The 17,976-nt window shown below is 39.3% G+C and overlaps 1 long non-coding RNA gene across 1 annotated transcript in view; it reads right to left on the bottom strand.

Annotated features, from left to right (window-relative positions):
• LOC146397751 (uncharacterized) overlaps nt 1-17,618 on the bottom strand; it is a 35,991-nt gene extending 18,373 nt beyond the window's left edge. Inside the window, exons 1-2 of the long non-coding RNA XR_014824915.1 lie at nt 17,539-17,618; nt 3,666-3,730 (exon numbers count right to left, since the gene is read on the bottom strand). This is a non-coding gene — a long non-coding RNA (uncharacterized LOC146397751). The remainder of the gene's footprint in view (nt 1-3,665; nt 3,731-17,538) is intronic.
• Nucleotides 17,619-17,976: the final 358 nt, after the last annotated feature.

The raw sequence follows: 17,976 nt of genomic DNA, 5'->3' as shown, positions 1-17,976 counted from the left end.
GCCCAAGAAATGGCAAAAGAGACAAAAAAAAAAAAAAAAAAAAAAAAAAAAAAAAGAAAGAAAGAAAGAAAGAAAGAAAGAAAAGGAAAAAAAAAGAAATTATGTTTAAAAATAAACCATTTTAGGCCCAAGAAATGGCAAAAAAGACAAATAAATAAACTACGTTAAAAAATAAATCATTTTAGGGCGTTCCCATCCTGGCTCAGCAGTTAAGGAACCCAACTTGTACCCATGAGGATGCGGGTTTGATCCCTGGCATTGCTCAGTGGGTTAAGGATGTAGCATTGCTGTGAGATGTGGTGTAGGCTGGAGACATGGCTTGGATCCCACGTTGCTGGGGCTGTGGCGTAGGCCAGGAGCTATAGCTCTGATTCGACCCCTGGCGTGGAACTTCATGTGCCACAGGTGCAGCCCTAAAAAGACAAAAACGACAACAACAAAAAATTTTAATGCAACTTTTAGGTGCTTTATAACATATAGCCTTGAGTTCTTTGGGGATTTTTGTTTGTTTGTCTTTTTCTTTTTAGGGCCTCACCTGTGGCATAGGGATATTTCCAGGCTAGGGTCGAATCAGAGCTGCAGCTGCTGGCCTATGCCACAGCCACAACAACGCCATATCTGAGCTGTATCTGTGAACTACACCACAGCTCACGGCAACACTGAATCCTTAACCCACTGATCGAGGCCACGGATGAAACCTCATCCTCATGGATACTAGTTGGGTTCTTAACCCACTGAGCCACCATGGGAACTCCCACATAGCCTCATTTAAACTATTTTTGGAGTTGAGTACATACTGTGTGCAGGACATCAAGCTAGGTGGGGCTGGTGCTATAAGGGAGCATAAACCAAATGCCTGTCTTCAGTGAGCTTAGAGGCCAGGGGGTGAAACATGACAGGTATAAGGAAAAATGACTCTCAGTACAGGTAACTTGAAAAGTAAGGAATCAAGGCTATAAATAATTTGTTCTGTTCATTAGGGCAAAGCTCCTAAGTCATGAAGCGGTCATTGCTCTGTTACGGAGTTTTTGTTAAGTACTTCGAACTTTAACCTTTTCTCTTTTCGGTTCTGTATTGCAGACTTAACCCCACCTTTAGTTATTAAACACTGACTTCAAGTAAGAAATGGTGCTAGGTGTTAAAAGGAACCCAGGAAGGAAGGTGCTGTTCCTGACCTCGAAGACTGGGATAGATTTCCGAATGACTACTTCATAAGGCCAGTGAAGTTATAAAAAGAGTCACTTCACAGCCTGCTATGAGAGCACAGACACGGAGTATTATGTTGGGTTCCACCAAAAGCTGACCCTGAGACAAGAATGTGCATGCAAATGGTTTATCTGGGAGGTCACAGAAAGCACCAGCAGGGAAGTTAGGCAAAGAAGCAAGGTAGCCAGTAATAAAATGTGTATTACTAAGCAGATTTCTGCTGTGAGCAACTGGGACTCAATCCTGGTGGGGAATTCTGGGAGACAGTATGGAAGATGCCTCAGTTATCCCAACAGAGGGGTGAGAACACTGGGTTTTTATCCTTCAGCTTGATTCATGCATTGGCTGAGAGCTACTCCTAGGAAATGAAAACTCCTGGCTCCTGTGGCCTGCCCTGGTTCTAGGTGCGAGAGGGAAGTCCTCAGGCATCTGCTTACAGTTGAAAGCTCATTTGGTTGGAGAGCATGGGAATGATATTCTTGGGGGGAAAGGGCAGGGTCTCATAGCAGCTGCTCCACAAGGGGAAAAGGGGACTCCAGATATGATTCTGGAAGAAGGCTGTTGGAAATAGTGCTATTTTAGTAAGGCCACACAAGAGGAAGTTGGTGATGGAGCAAAGGGCACACCCGCAGCAGTAACTACAAGACTACACACACAGAGATGAAGAGAGACTTGTAGTAGTCCCTGAAGACAAGCAGTCCTAGATAAACAGAGTTTAGGGTTCACAAGGAAGAAAGGATAGATTAAAAGACAAATGGTAATCAGAGTGAGAAGCCTTCTTTAAATGTTCCATCTAGCAACTTTAAACTCTCTCCTATAGATTGTGTGGACACTAAAATATATTTGATTACTGGAGTGACATGATTAAATTTTTACTTTAGCAAGGCTACTCCGAAAACTTGGTTATAATGTTCAGGTTGGCGTGGAGGAGGTGGATGGGAGGCTATCACTATACCTAGGGTGAAGCATAATCGTGGCGGTACCAGGAGATTGACAGGAAGAACAGAAAAAGAGTTTAGGCAGAAGGCACTTTGAGAGCAGCTGTCAGGGTAGGGTACCAGAGAGGATGATGGAGGAGCAGATGGACATCCCACAAAGGAGTCTGATAACTGATGGGACTGACATCTTTAACTAGGTAAAAAATCATAGCAGAACGAGGAGATTTTGTGGTTAGAATTTTGATCTGCTGAATTCAAGATAGGCTATTATTTTGGAGAGGTCCAGCAAGCAGTTAGAAAGATGTGTCCAGAGCCTCAAGAGAGAGTTGGAGCTAGAGGTATACATTTAAGATTCATCCAAAAGAGGAGTTCCCGTTGTGGCTCAGCAGAAACGAATCTGACTGGCATCCATAAGAACGCAGGTTCGATTCCTGGCCTTGCTCAGAGGGTTAAGGATCTGGCGTTGCTGTGAGCTGTGGTGTAGTTTGCAGACGTGGCTCGGATCTGGCATTGCTATGGCTGTGGCGTAGGCCAGCAGCTCCAGCTCCAGTTCAACCCCTAGCCTGGGAACCTCCATATGCCTCGGGTGCAGCCCTAAAAAGACAAAAAGACTAAATAAATAAATAGCATATTCTTTTCCTCATTTCGGTTTTGAATTAAAAGACATCAGATCAATGGAGAACAACACATCGCCTTTATCATCAGCATCATCACCACCGCCACAACCACTGCCACAACCACCACCATCATAATCATCATCACTGAAAACGACTAGGTTAGAAGATGTGACTTAGATGAGGAATAAGTAAGGACATCCTAATGCTAAACCCCTGAGCTGGACAGATTTATCTACCAAGTCACATACAAAAGTGGAGAACCACAGGCCTCCTATGTGGGAACCTACCCTGTAAAACAAACTTCGGACATGGACAAGCCAACCAGAAATAATGCTCCCAGCATCAAAAGTAAAAGAGGGAAGGAATAGAGCCATGCATGCCCAGTTCCTTCCCCCATATCACCAACAAGTCATTTATTTTTCAATCACTTATTTACTTGGATTCTCACATCCTAAAAACATGAAGTCATATGAAGAAGACATCCCTCTTCTTTGTTTCCTCTCCCCCTTCACTGTCACTCACAAACTCATAGTCTGAGGACTTAAGAAGAGTTAGTAAACAGAATTTAGAGTTAGAGGAGTTCCTGTCGTGGCGCAGGGAATCCGCCTAGGAACCATGAGGTTTCGGGTTCGGTCCCTGCCCTTGCTCAGTGGGTTAAGGATCCGGCGTTGCCATGAGCTGTGGTGTAGGTTGCAGACGTGGCTCGGATCCCGCGTTGCTGTGGCTCTGGCGTAGACCAATGGCTACAGCTCTGATTAGACCCCTAGCCGGGGAACCTCCATATGCCGCGGGAGCGGCCCAAAGAAATAGCAAAAAAAAAAAAAAAAAAAAGAATCTAGAGTTAGAAAAATTTTCTGAAATCACTTAGCCTGATTTGTAAGTACAGGGAATTGAAGTGACTTACCCAAAGTCACACAGCTCATCTGTGGAAGATCTTAGGCCAGCATCCCTTAAGTTTAGAGAAGAGATCTTAAAAAAAAAAAAAAAAAAAAAAAAGCTATTATTTGATTCCACAATTTTGTGTACCACTCAAAGGTGTCTTTGAGCAGAAACATCAGCCAGATGGTGATAACTTTTTGAAGAATCTCTAACTCAGAGAAGGAACTTAACAAAGCAGACTTTTGAATGGTCCTTATTTATCCAGATTTGAGCAATATTTTCTGAGGCCACTGGCTGTATTTTTTCTTCTGCTCTGGAAAGACTCAGTCTTTTCTACACAGGAAATTGCAAAAGGTTGATTCTGTCCATTTACTTCATTGGAATCACTTCTCAACTAGCACAGAGCACAGCAGATAGTAAGAACTCAATACATGGGAAATGATGAATGAATGAATGAACAAATGAATAAAAAGTTTCCCTCTCATTCAAAAAATAGTGCAAGATAAAAAAATTATGCAGTTCCAGTTAAGACAATTAAAAACTCACTAGAGAAATGCATCGATTTACTTTCTAAAAGTTCAAGTGTGAAATATTAATATTTATTAACAATTGTTCAAGCTGACTTATGTGGAGGGAATGGAAAGGAAAATTGAGAGTAAAGAAACACTAGGAGAAAGGTCCAACTGAGAAAAAAGTAGGAGAGCCTCAGTATTTATGAGGGACAGTCCTGACAACCCCAGTGATTCCCCAGATTGACAAGAAAACAGTAAGTACTAGCCAACTTCACTCCTGAGCAAAATGCTTCCCTTCTGAATATTAGCCCTAGAGCACATGAAGTTTAGAAGTATGCCAGGAACTTTATGTATGTTATTCTATTCCAGCCTTTACTACCATTCCACGAGGTAGATATTATAAACTTTGTCACAAACCACACATGCCATGGACTTTCACAAATCTTAAGCTGAAATATCAAGTTTATGCTGTATAAATCTACCTTTAAGCTTAGATCCTTCTCTCTCCTTTTGCTAAAAAATTTCCTCTTGCTCATTCATATGTCAATCCATTAACTGAAAAAGTATTTATTAGGTAATGGGATAATACATTTGCATATGTGGGAAATTACCAACCTAGTAATGATTTTAAGAATACAATACTTTTCAAAATAGCTTAAGAAGAGAAAAAGTTCTTAGGGATAAATTTAACAAAAGAAATGTAAAACCTGTCCACCAAAAAATTTTAAACTTTGCTAAAGAAAATGGAAATAGATAGTCCACGTTCATAGAAAGACTCAATGGGTTGTGGCTCAGTGGGTTAAGGTCTCAACATAATGTCTATGAGGACTCCAGTTTGACCCCTGGCATTGCTCAGTGGGTTAAGGATCCAGTGTTGCCACAAGTTGCAGCATCGGTCACAGATGTAGCTCAGAACAGGTGCTGCAGTAGCTGTGGCATAGGCCTCAGCTACAGCTCCAATTTGACCTCTACCCTGGGAACTTTCAAATGCCACAGATGTGGCCATTAAAAAAAAAAAAAAAAAGAAGAAGAAGAACGTAAATAATACAACCACTTTAGAAAACAACAGCAGTTTCTTAAAAAGTTAAACAGAAAATTTCTATGCAATCCAACAATTCTACTCCTAACTATCTACTCAAGAGAAATGAACATATGTCCACACAAAGACAACCCAAATGTCCATCAACTGGTGAATGGATACATAAAAAGTGGTCTAACCATATAACGAAATGCTATTCAGCAATAAAAAGGAACCATGTAATTGATGAATTTCAAAAACATTATGTGAAGGAGTTCCCATCGTGGCTCAGTGGTTGGCGAATCCGACTAGGAACCATGAGGTTTCAGGTTTGATCCCTGGCCTTGCTCAGTGGGTTGAGGATCCGGTGTTGCTGTGAGCTGTGGTGTAGGTTGCAGATGCAGCTCAGATCCTGTGTTGCTGTGGCTCTGGCATAGGCCAGCAGCTACAGCTCCAATTCGACCCCTAGCCTGGGAACCTCCATATGCCACAGGAGTGGCCCAAGAAATGGCAAGGAGACAAAAAACAAACAAACAAAAAACCAAAAACATTATGTGAAGTGAAATAATCCAGACAAAAAGACTACATATTTTGAGATTCCATTTTTATAAAATTTCCAAAAAAGGGTAAATTTATAGAGAAAGAAAGTAGAACAGTGGGTGCCTGTGGCTGGCTGTACTAGCTAGGATGAACTGTAAATGGGTATGAGGAATCTTATTAGGTGGATGAAAATGTTTTAAAACTGATTTATGGTGATAGTTGTACCACTTGATAAAGGTACTAAAAATTACTGACTGGTATACTTGAAACAGGTAAATTTTATATGTAAAATATACCTCAATGAAGTTATTAAATAGAAAAGTAAATTAAAAAAAAGTAAAAGCCAATGTATCATTTGATTCTAGAGAGAATATACATAAATTTACTCAGTCTTAAAATCATTAAAACATTCCTCTTCTTCATGGTCATATAGATCAGGTATTTACGGCCTTCTTTGTTCTTCCTATGAACTTTACTGCATCAATCATTATTTTTCTTTCTGAAGCCATCTTAGTAATCCAGACCTTTCTTATTTACTTCCTTACTAATTTTATCATAATTGTTAAGTGTTTTCCCTAACTATTTACTCCCTGCAGGTTAAACTACATTAATCACTAGATCAATTCTCCAGTAACATTGGTTTTATCAGATTGCAATTTCTATCCTCAGATCTCTAATTGTCCTCATTGCAGGCAGTATACTGTGCAAACAATAGCTTTCCTGTTTGTACCCATCCTATATTTCCCATTTTATTTTCCACTCTTACTACAATCCCTTTACTCTATCAGATTGGTTTCCTCATTGTCTCCTGTATTAGTTTCCTAGGGCTGCTGTAACAAATGGCTACAAACTAGGTGGTTGAAAACAACAGAAATTTGTTCTCTTACAGTTCTAGAAGCAGCTGTCTCAAATCAAGGTTTCAGTGGGGCCATGTTCCCTACTAAGACTTTACTGGAGAAGCCTTCATTGCCTCTTCCAGCTTCAGATGTTACTGGCATTCCCTCATGTTCCTTGGCTTCAATACACATCCCTTTCCAATCTCTGCCTCTGTATTTACATGGCCTTCTCTGGGTGTTCTCTCCTTCCCTTCTAAAAATTCTTATCTATTAAGGCCACCCTAATCCAGAATGATCTCATCTTGAGATCCTAAGCTCAACTATATCTGCAGAGATCCTTTATTCAAATAAGATTCCAGGTGGACATATCTTTGGGGACATTAAATCCACTACATCACCCAATATCCCATGCCCTTTTTATACATTTGGCCATGCTATTTATTTCCACAACTGAATTTTTTCTTCCATCCTCTTTTCCAGATCTTGTTCAGATTCCAGGCCTAGGTCAAAAAGCTTCTTCTAATTAGAACTCCCATGTATTAGTTTCCCCTTTTTCTGAGCACTATAGCACTCACTGGTCCCTTCATTTCTGCATTATTTATGTTCGAGTTTATAGGTCCTATATACCAACCTGATTTTTAATCTCTTGTCAGGAGATCTCAAACTGTAAAGCAGTGGGTTTCAAGCTTCTGTTGCATATTGGGATTATCTGGGGATCTTTAAAAAGACACTCTTATTTGTGTCTCACCCCCAGAGGTTTTATTTTAACCAGTGTGTCCCAGGCATAGGTATTTTTTAGATGCTTCCTTACTTCCTTCTAATGTGCAGCCAAGATTGAGAACCCACCATTTTAAAGCATGTGTTCTCAACAGAGAGGGCAAATTGGTGTTTGGGTGGTGTTAGGGTACAAAAATCTTAGATATTACAATGGTTTGTCATCCTTCAAAAGGCCCAAGTATATAAGCAGATATATAATACACATATCCATGGCACTAACATTTCATGGGGAGAGAGCAATTTGGGGGAAAAAAAAGGTCTAAAATGGTTTCCTAAGAGGGGCAATAATGAAAAATGTGTTGAGAAACACTTGTTCTAAAGTATAGCAAAATCACCTGTGGAGCTCGGTAAACTGCATGTGGCCAAGCCCCCAGAGATTCTGCTTCAGGAGTTTGGGTTGTGGCCCAGAATTCTACATATGGAATAACAACTAACATTTTCATGCTTACTATGTACAGAGTATTCTCCTGAATGCACCCACTCATTATCTTCACTTTACAGATGAAGAAACAGAGGCACACAGAACAATTTGCCCTGAGTCACTCAGCCAGTAAAAGACGGAAAAGATTTGATCTGAGGAGAGGTATTTGTGTTCACATACTTAACCCCTAATTATATAGCCTCACGTACCAGAACTTGTGCTGGAGGGTAGGAAATATGCCTGATAAGTCTCTTCTATCCTTTCCACAGGAGCAGAATGCTTCACACATAGAAGAGGTTAAAAAACACTTGCTGAATTAATGACCATGGTACAAATAAAGAACCAAAGAACTGCCAGTCAGACAACAGTAGGACTATGTGGCCGGCACCTTGTATCAAGATCATCAGTCAAGATCACAAAGGGGTTAGACTCCATTGGCTAAGAGTTTGTTCTTAGTCTGAGAAGTGTAGGTAGGACTTGGGAAACAACCAGTATATTACAGTGGTTAACACAGGGTTAAGCCAACAAAATACCTCAAAATATGGAGTTCCCATTATGGCTCAGTGGGTTAGGAACTAGCATCCATGAGGATTCGGGTCTGATCCCTGGCCCCGTTAGGTGGGTTAAGGATCTGGTGTTGCCATGAGCTGTGGTGTAGGTCACAGACTCAGCTCAGATCTGGCGTCGCTGTGGCTGTGGTGTAGGCCAGCAGCTGTAGCTCCGATTCAACCCCTAGGCTGGGAACTTCCATATGCCGTGGGTGCAGCTCTAAAAAAAAAAAAAAAAGAAAAAAGAAAAAGGAAAAGCATTTCTGGAAAGTAGCCTTTATTTTTACTTTGCTTAACAATCAACTGGGGAACCTAGAAAAAAATGCAGAATCTTGGACACTCCCATAAGCCCTCTATCCCCCCAGCACAACTTTCTCTACACATACACACACACACACACACACACACACACCACACACACACACACACCCTCGGAGCTTCTAATTCAGTGGGACCAGGGTGGGGCCCAGGAATCTGCATTTGAAATGATCCCACCAGGTAATTAAGCTGCTGGCCGACCAAATACATTAGCCTAGTGTCTAGCTAACCAGAGACCTCTTTTGAGAGTAATTTGTGTTTCTAAATAGAAGAGAAAGATGCAAGCATCAAGGCCTTTCAGAGCATTTCCCAAGAGCTGCCTGGCCAGCGCCTCAGGTGACTGGTTTAGGGCAGATAGCAGCCTAACTGAAGGTTCATCATCAGGGCAGAGCAGTTTATGGTTCCCATCAGAAATGAAATCTGTGACTAAATTTTACTCTTTTGCAAAACAGAAGTATTCTCCCTCTTTTTTCTCTTTCATCTCCCCAGCTTTCCCCTCAGGATTCTGCAGAGAACCTTGTATTCCTAAAAGGAATACCAGGATTCACAGAGAAACTTGAACTCTTAACAAAGGTGCCAAAAAACACACTGATGTTTCAAGAACCCCATAACTTTGGAGTACACAGGGTAAAGATTTCTTGGTTTCAGAGGCTTGTTGTTGCACAGTGCCTAGGATAACTCCTTTATCTTATCTGCTATAACTCTATCTGTAATCTGGAAGCTAACTTCAGTCTGTGTTAAGAGAACAATGATATAAGCCTTTCTCTGTCTTTCGACCCTTGACCTTTATCTTCAAGAAACACAGGAGGGAGGCTTGTGGCTTCCTGATCCTTTTATATCCTTAGTCTCCCCAGTCAAGACTTTATTAGAAACTTAACTAAAGCCATCTAAACTCTATCTAGCACACAGTGGTAAGATTCTTTATTCAGGACAGAATGAATATAAATTGACAGGTTGGAATGGCAGTTTTTTAATGTTAACAAAGAAGCAAAAAACCATATTTTCCTAACATATTAAGCATCTTTTATAAAGAACATGATGCTATATTGTATTTATCAGCAATTAGAGTGTGATTTTTTTTTTTCTTTTCTTATTACAGGGCTACTTAAAGCTTCTGGCAGTTAATTAAATGTATCAGTATTTAAATTTTTTTTTTTTTTTTTTGGTCTTTTTGCCTTTGCTTGAGCCGCTCCCATGGCATATGGAGGTTCCCAGGCTAGGGGTCGAATCGGAGATGTAGCCACCGGCCTACGCCAGAGCCACAGCAATTCGGGATCCGAGTCACGTCTGTGACCCACACCACAGCTCACAGCAATGCCAGATCCTTAACCCACTGAGCCAGGCCAGGGATCGAACCCTCAACTTCATGGTTCCTAGTCGGATTCGTTAACTACTGAGCCACGACGGGAACTCCAAATTTTTAAAAGCTTCTTATGTAATAGGTGATTGGTCAGTGAAATGTAGAGTTTATGACCCTCTCTCCAGTGTTCCATCCACCTCCCATAAATAATGATACTACTTATTACTATTTCCCCCCCATATATCTCCAGTGCTTACAACAAAGTCTGACACAGACAGTATTTGCTGAATAAATCCCAAACCAGGCACTGTATTTGCTACTTTATTACAGTTAATCTCATTTGATCTGATTAATTAAATATTCTTCATTAAACTTCATGAAGCCAATTAGAATTATTACCAAAACCTCATTTTATAAACTAAAAAAACATGAGTCTGAAAAATACTGAGTGAATTTACAAGATTTCAAAGAACTGGAAAACTAGCACTAAACCTGGAAGTTGGTTAGGCCCAGGGATTTATAATTGTTTGGTCCAGGGGTCAGCAAATCATGGCCAGAGGCCAAATCTAGCCCACTGCCTGCTTTATTAAAACACAACTCACTGATTTACAACTCTGAAAGATGATCTGAAGGAATATTACAAACTCTAAATCCTTATATCCTAAACCTCGGTAAAGAATAAATATGCTGAAAATATTTGGCAATCTTGTTATGTTAAAAGCATTTTAATAGATAATTACATTTATATTTGTCAGATTAATCAGATCTTAAGACATTAAAATATATGGATATTTACCAATTTATTTTTTAACTCTCTGTCCTGATGTTCAAGGACTATTTGATTATAAGAAACAGACATGCTGGAGAAAGCTTAAGTGAAGAGCAAATCCAAGGAAACTGTAGAATCCCAGGGCAGGAAAAATCACTGAGTCTCACAGCTGGAATGGACTAAGAACTAGAAAACTCTCAGAGCCCATGGCTGCTTATTTCTCCAGCTCTCCCTCGTTCCAAAGCCACATGATCTCTCTTTCAGTGCTCCCTGCCTGCTTATCAAACATACACAGAATATAATGAATGCCCCTAAATGGTGGCATCAGTGGCCATATGACCTTATACATCTAGATCCTGTGGCCATTAAGGGTCTCTGGGTCAATTTCCTTGCTCAGGCATCTTTGCCAGGGCACTACGTGATATAAAGGTCTATCTCGTCTCATGTTATGGAGGGTCAAATCTCCAAGAAGCCTGTATGAAGGAGAATAAATGACTGTCATCACTAACATGTCCTATTAAAATGATTCTGAGTGTGATGGGAGTAGGTGTCTATCCCTCAGACTGCACTGTAACACTGTAATGAACCACTATTACTCATAGGAGTATATCATGTCCTTTAGTTTTGCTTGTCTGGGTAAAAGGTAGAACACCATGCTCTAGTGTGATTTATAATAATGTAGTATGTTAAGGAGAAAAGGCTTTGTTATTTGCAGAAATGTTATATTTGAAACTAATGCAAACATACGATAAATGCAAACATATAATAAATGCAGTTCCTTAAAATATTTAACTCAGTGTATGTTCTTGAACAACTGATAATTAAAAGGAGTCATTGAGATGGTGATTTCGTTATTTTGATGTACTGTAAATGTCACTTTTCCTTTGGCTTCTTAATCTAAACTACATATTTGCTTCCCTTCTGTGTATTTCTTATAATATTTATGCTTAAGAAAATGGGAATACCAATAAGCGCTACAATTTTATAGGCCTATCAAACAGCAGAATGTCTAGTCTATTGGTAGGCTTTAATGATATTACCATGTCTCTGTCCCAGTACACCTTGTAGCAATTTTCCAACACATTCTAAGGATTACACTTGTGATGCAGCATTAATCCATTTGCAAACTCACATCTGAGGTCATAACGTTGACCTGCAAAATTAACAGTATACTCGTGCTGTTCATTCAGTAGCTAAGTATAACCTCCAATTATTTTATAATTGTTTTGATGAGTGTAGCTTCTTTTGTACATGAAAGTGATAATCCTTTCCCAAGTGAAATTACACTTGGGTTTTTCTCCCTTATGGAAAAAAGACTCACATTTGTAAGTTAATCCAGACTGGTGGTGTTTTTCCAGGCCAAAGTACAATGTCTTCCTCTGTAAAATTCTAATTTATTCTCTAAGTAAGATTGTGATTTTGGACTAGGGAATTATCATGTGTCTTTGCATCATGTAACATTTTCTGAGTGCCTACAATACTGGAAGCATTGTGCTAGAAATATGGAATACAGACATAAATAAACAGTCACTGTCCTCAATGAGCTTCTATTTGTTAGGGAGCAGCCACTAACACATCTAAACTTGAATATCTGCGACACATGTCATAACAGACTAAAGGGATAGACAAATGCCATGGGAGGACTGAAAAAGACCCTCTAAATTATTCTGGAAGTGAGTCAAGAAAAAATGCACATAATGTGATCTTTGAGTACGGCCTTGAATGAAGAAAGAAAAATTCAGTCAAAAGAAAACAACATGAATATGGTGACCTGAGGCAAAATAATTAAATTAGTAAAAGGAATGCATCTAGGAAGTGTGCAATACATTGGAGAAGGAGGTAAGAAGTAAGGCTGAATAAATAAGATGTGACCATGGTATAAAAAAACCTTTCATGCCACTGCATGGCATTCAAATGGATCATAAAGACAATGGAAAACCACTGAAAATTTTTAATTTAGGAATTAAAAAAAAATTGTGTTTAGAAAAATAATACATGTGGCACCATGGAAGACTGATCAAATTACAGTGAATTTTATGAATATTCATCTAGTATCAATCTAGTTTTCCTCACTCTGCAATAGCTATTAATCCATTTATTAATTTGATAACTACCCTGGGGCAAGAATCCCATTTTGAATTACCATGACCAAGTGTATGTTACTACCATTGATTAGCTAATGTTTAATTCCTTTCAACTTCAAGAAGCCCCAAAATTCTTAGATTTCCTTGGTACTAAATCTAAAAGCATGACTTTCAGTAGTAAGTTAAGCCTCATTACATTGTTTGCTTCTTGTCATTATTAATTATGTGATGAGGGGGTGTGTTTCATTATTCAAATTATTTTAAAACTTTCAAAAAGAGAAAACAACACAAATTACAAATATCAAAAATGAAAGAGGAAATACCAAAATAGATCTTACAGATATTAAGAAGATATACAGAAAAGTTAACAACTTTATGCCAACAATTCCAACTTATATAAATGAACAAATTCCTTGAGAGGTACAAATGACCAAAACTAACAAAAGAAGAAATATAAAATCTGAGTCATCCTATGTCCATATAACTAGAATCCTGTTATTTAGATGTATTCTCAAAGAAAACTCCAGGTCCAGATGGCTTCACTGGTGAATTCTACTGAATATTTTAAAAATAATAGCAAATTTACACAAACTCTTTAAGAAAATAAAGGAAGATGAGGGGATACTTACCAGCTCATTCTGATACCAAAATCAGAGAGAAACATTACAAGAAAAGTATAAACCAATATCCCTCAGATTCAAAAGTTCTCAACAAAATATTAGCAAGTTAAATCCAGCCATGAACAAAAAGGATATTACATCATGATGAAGCAGGATTTATCACAGAAATGTGAGTTTGGCTTCATATCAAATTGTTTTATTTTATTATTATTAGTTTGTCTTTTTGTCTTTTTAGGGCTGCACCACAGCACATGGAGGTTCTGAGGCTAGGGGTCCAATAAGAGCTGTAGCCGCCAGCCTACGCCACAGCCACAGCAATGTGGGATCCAAGCCACCTCTGCAACCTGCACCACAGCTCACAGCAACACCAGGTCCTTAACCCACTGAGCATGGCCAGAGATCGAACCGGCATCCTCATGGATGTTAACCACTGAGCTATGACGGGGGACGCCTCAAATTATTTTAAAAGTTTAAAACTTGAGATTTAGAACTAACAAAGCCTCCATAAACATACATGAGGTAAATAATCAATAGAGGGATGCTAATCCTCAAAACCGATGTCTTATTTTCTTTTAACTTAATGGACTGGGGCCCAGTCAGATGCCTGGTGAGGATTGCGTAACTGAAGCCTAAGAATCTGTACATAACACCACCCCCCTCCAATGATTGGTTTATGTATGGGTCCTGTCATAATAAAGTCTGAATTCAGTTTGTTAGTTGAGCAAAGAGAATTCTTCTCTTGCTCTGGAGTCTGAGTCATACATATGTTATCTCTAGAATTGCTGCAACTGTTTTGAGTGAAGCTGACATACTAAAAAGGCCAGTAAGAGAATCATAGGGAGAAAATATAGAGATGAAGCCCATCTCAAACTGTCACAAAGCCCTTTTACAGCTGAACTTTTTCATAGAAGTCAATCAATTCCAATCCTGGATAGATTATTTTTTAATAACTAAGTAACAAATAACCATAGAAGAAAAATCTGAAAACACAGACAATCCCACTCTATTTCCATTACTTTTATATTTACCATAGAAATTTGGCCATAATATTTAAATTAGGAAAATCTAGGAGTTCCCGTCATTGTGGAGCAGTGGTTAACGAATCCGACTATGAACCAAGAGGTTGCGGGTTCGATCCCTGGCCTTGCTCAGTAGGTTAAGGATCCAGTGTTGCCGTGACCTGTGGTGTAGGTCGCAGACAAGGCTTGGATCCCACGTTGCTGTGGCTCTGGTGTAGGCCGGCAGCTATAGCTCCAATTAGACCCCTAGCCTGGGAACCTCCATATGCTGCAGGAGCGGCTCAAGAAAAGGCAGAAAGACCAAAAAAAAAAAAAAAAAAAGAAAGAAAGAAAGAAAAATCTAAAATTAATCAATATCTGTATCATCCTCCATGAACAAAACAGGTCTCTAGAATACTTTAACTCTGATAATCCCTTAACTCTGATAATCCCTTATAATCTATAGCTGCATATTTTAGCTATATCTTTTTTTAAGCCCCTCAAAATTATTTTTTCACAATGTTTACTTAGATTTATCCATATATTTACATTTTGTTTTATTACCTCGTCTGGAATCACAGATCCATCAATTTGGAATCACATTCTTACATCTGAAGCACCTATTTAAGCAATTTCTTAGGTTAGGGATTGTTAATTGCAAACTCTCAGTTTTTGGTTGTCTAAAATGTCTTCATTTTGCCTTGGTTTTGAAAATACATTTTTGATAGGCATGCAATTCCAGGGCGAGAGTAATTTTCTCTTATCACATTAATATTATTCTACTTTCTTTTCCCTTTTATGGTTATTCTCAGTCTAATTATCTTTTCTTGGTAATCTACTTTTTTAAGTTTCCTTGCTATTGGGGTCCTACATTTATCTACAAGGTGTCTAGGTGATTTTTTTCCCCTTAATTTATCCTCTTTGGGAATTGATGCGCGTTTTGAATATTTAGATACATGGTTTTCATTAGTTTTGGAAAGTCTTTACCACTAATCTTCTAATATTCCCCCTGCCCCATTCTATCTCTCATCTCTTTCTGGAATTCCAATTCAATGTACGTGAAATCTTCTCACTCTATCATTTGTGTCTTAATGTCTCCTCATGTTTTCTGCCTCCTTATATCTCTGTACTATATTCTGCTGAATTTTCAGTACTATCTTCCAGTTCACTAATTCTGACTTCAGCAGTGTCTAATCTGCTTTTACATCAACCTATTGAATTATTTTCCAAGTATCACATTTTTCATTTCCAGAGGTTCGGTGTGATTCATTTTCAAACTAGCTTGGTCATTTTTAACCTTTTATGTCTTTAAGCATACTAAAAATAGTAATTGTGTTAATAATTCCAATAGTAAAGCTTTTGTGCATTATTGATTCTGCTGGTACTTGCTCATCATGGCTATGCTTCCCTGGGTATTTTGCAATTTTTGATGGTGATTCAGTAATTCTTGGAATTGATCTGTAGGCCTTGATTGAAGGCACCTTCCTCCTGAGAGAATTTGTGTTTACTTTTTCCAAACCCTAGGACAGTACTAATTTGGCATCATTTTATTTATTTATTTATTTATTTGGTCTTTTTAGGGCCACACCTGAGGTGCGGAGTATGGAGGTTCTCAGGCTAGGAGTTGAATAGGAGCTATAGCCTTCAGCCTATGCCACAGCCACAGCAACATGGGATCCGAGCCATATCTGCAACCTACACCGCAGCTCATAGCAACACCAGATCCTTAACCCACTGAGGGATTGAACCCGAGTCCTCATGGTTGCTAGTCAGGTTCGTTAGCCGCTGAGCCATGACAGGAACTCATTGCATCACTTTAAACTTAATATTTACCTTGAAGTTTTTCAGACCATGTGGGGAGTGTAAATTCAGGGTGTAATCCCTAGGAGTTGACTGTGGTTACGAATTCTGAGGAAAGTATTTTCCTCCTTCAAACAGTATCAAAATTTAAACACTACAGTTTTTCTTTCACTTCCCTTACAAATGCGGGGTAGGGTCGGTTTATTTCACTACCACACTGATAAAGTGTACAGATTCACCAATTTTTTTTTTTTTTTTTGGCTTTATTGGTTTGTTTTTCTTTTTTGGCTACCCTGTGGCATATGGAGTTCAACCTAAGCCACAGCTGTGGCAATGCAGGATTCTTAACCCACTACTGAGGGCTGGGGATTGAACTTTCGCCCCAGCACTCCTAAGACTGATCCTATTGCGTCACAGCAGGAACTCCCCACCAATGTTTTGTTAACTTTCGCACTGAGTATTTTGCATCCTAGTGAAATGTAAGAACTCCAAAATTAGACTCCCCAGTTTAAGAGGACCTTGGAATTAATCTTGCCTCTTGTACCCCTCAAGACCTGAAAAGTTCAATATCAAAAGATCTGACAATTGCTCCCAGAGTGAAAGACATTTCAATGTTCTATTTCATGCTTTCACTTAGTTTTGACATCTATTCCATATTTTCTTGCCATCTCACTGATGTATTTAGACACAAGTTTCTTATCATGTATTTATTTATTTATTAATCTTTTTTGGCTGCACCTGTGGCATATGGAAGTTCCCAGGCCAGGGATCAAATCCAAGCCACAGCTGCAACCTATGCCATAGCTTTAGCAACACCAGATCTTTAACCCATTGTGCCAGACCAGGGATCAAATCCATGCCTCAGAGACAACACTGGATCCTTAACACTCTGTACCACAGTAGGAACTTCCAGTTTCTTATTTTTTAAAATCCAGAATATTAAGGGGGGGGGGGTTTGGTTTGTTTTATAGCAGGACTATCAATCTGGGTATCTAGTCTATCATGCTGTCAGATATGGAAGTCCTCTTTACATGTCTTCTCTCATGCTATTTCGTTAACTGGAAGACTCTCTTTCCATACCATGCCAGTTACAAATTTCAAACTCACTCTTCATTGCTTACTGTAGAAAAATGCAGCTGGGCCTTTTAAGTAGTTTTTATCTACCAATTGACATAATGCTAAACTTTGTCAATAGAAGGTGGTGGAGAGACATTGCAGGATGAAGAGATTTTCCTTCCAGTTCCCAGTCTGCTCCTTTGGCAAGCACGTGCAGTTTGTCCAGTACCAGGCTCCTGCAGCACTCACAATTTCTCCAGTGTCTGGCTCCTATATTGCGCATGGCTTACCAGGCACCCACCTCTTGCCGTGTAGATGACTTTAGCTTTGCCAACACCAGGCTCCTGGAGCTCAGGCAGCCTCTTCAATGCAGGGCAGTCAGCAGCAAGGAGCAGCTAGCAGCTTTCCTGAGCATTCACTTGGGCTGTTTCACAGCTGAGTGTCTTCCACAAGATATCTCCTTGGGAACAACTTCCTCCTGCAACTCAGAGACCATCACAGCAACCTCTCTGTCATTTCTGGATCCCAGATCTGGGGAAGAGGGGAGAAGGACCTCTTCCCTGGGTATATTGATAGGATTAGGTAGTGATTATTCTCATATCAGCTATATTCTTTAGAGTTTTCTTTATTTCTCACTAGCCAATTTCTCCTTAATCAGATTCCCTGTTTCTTTATGCAAAACTTTCCCTGTTCAGTTCACCGTATGATTTTTTTTCTCCAGATTCGATCCTGTATGATG

This window comes from Sus scrofa, chromosome 13, assembly GCF_054392235.1.
Source record: "Sus scrofa isolate SSC_HxYL_T2T_F1_AM1 chromosome 13, Sscrofa_HxYL_maternal_Yorkshire_Landrace_v2.0, whole genome shotgun sequence".
NCBI classification, from domain to species: Eukaryota; Metazoa; Chordata; class Mammalia; order Artiodactyla; family Suidae; genus Sus; species Sus scrofa.
The sequence above is the reverse complement of the archived record's forward strand: the minus strand, read 5'-3'. Positions and strand labels throughout refer to the sequence as shown.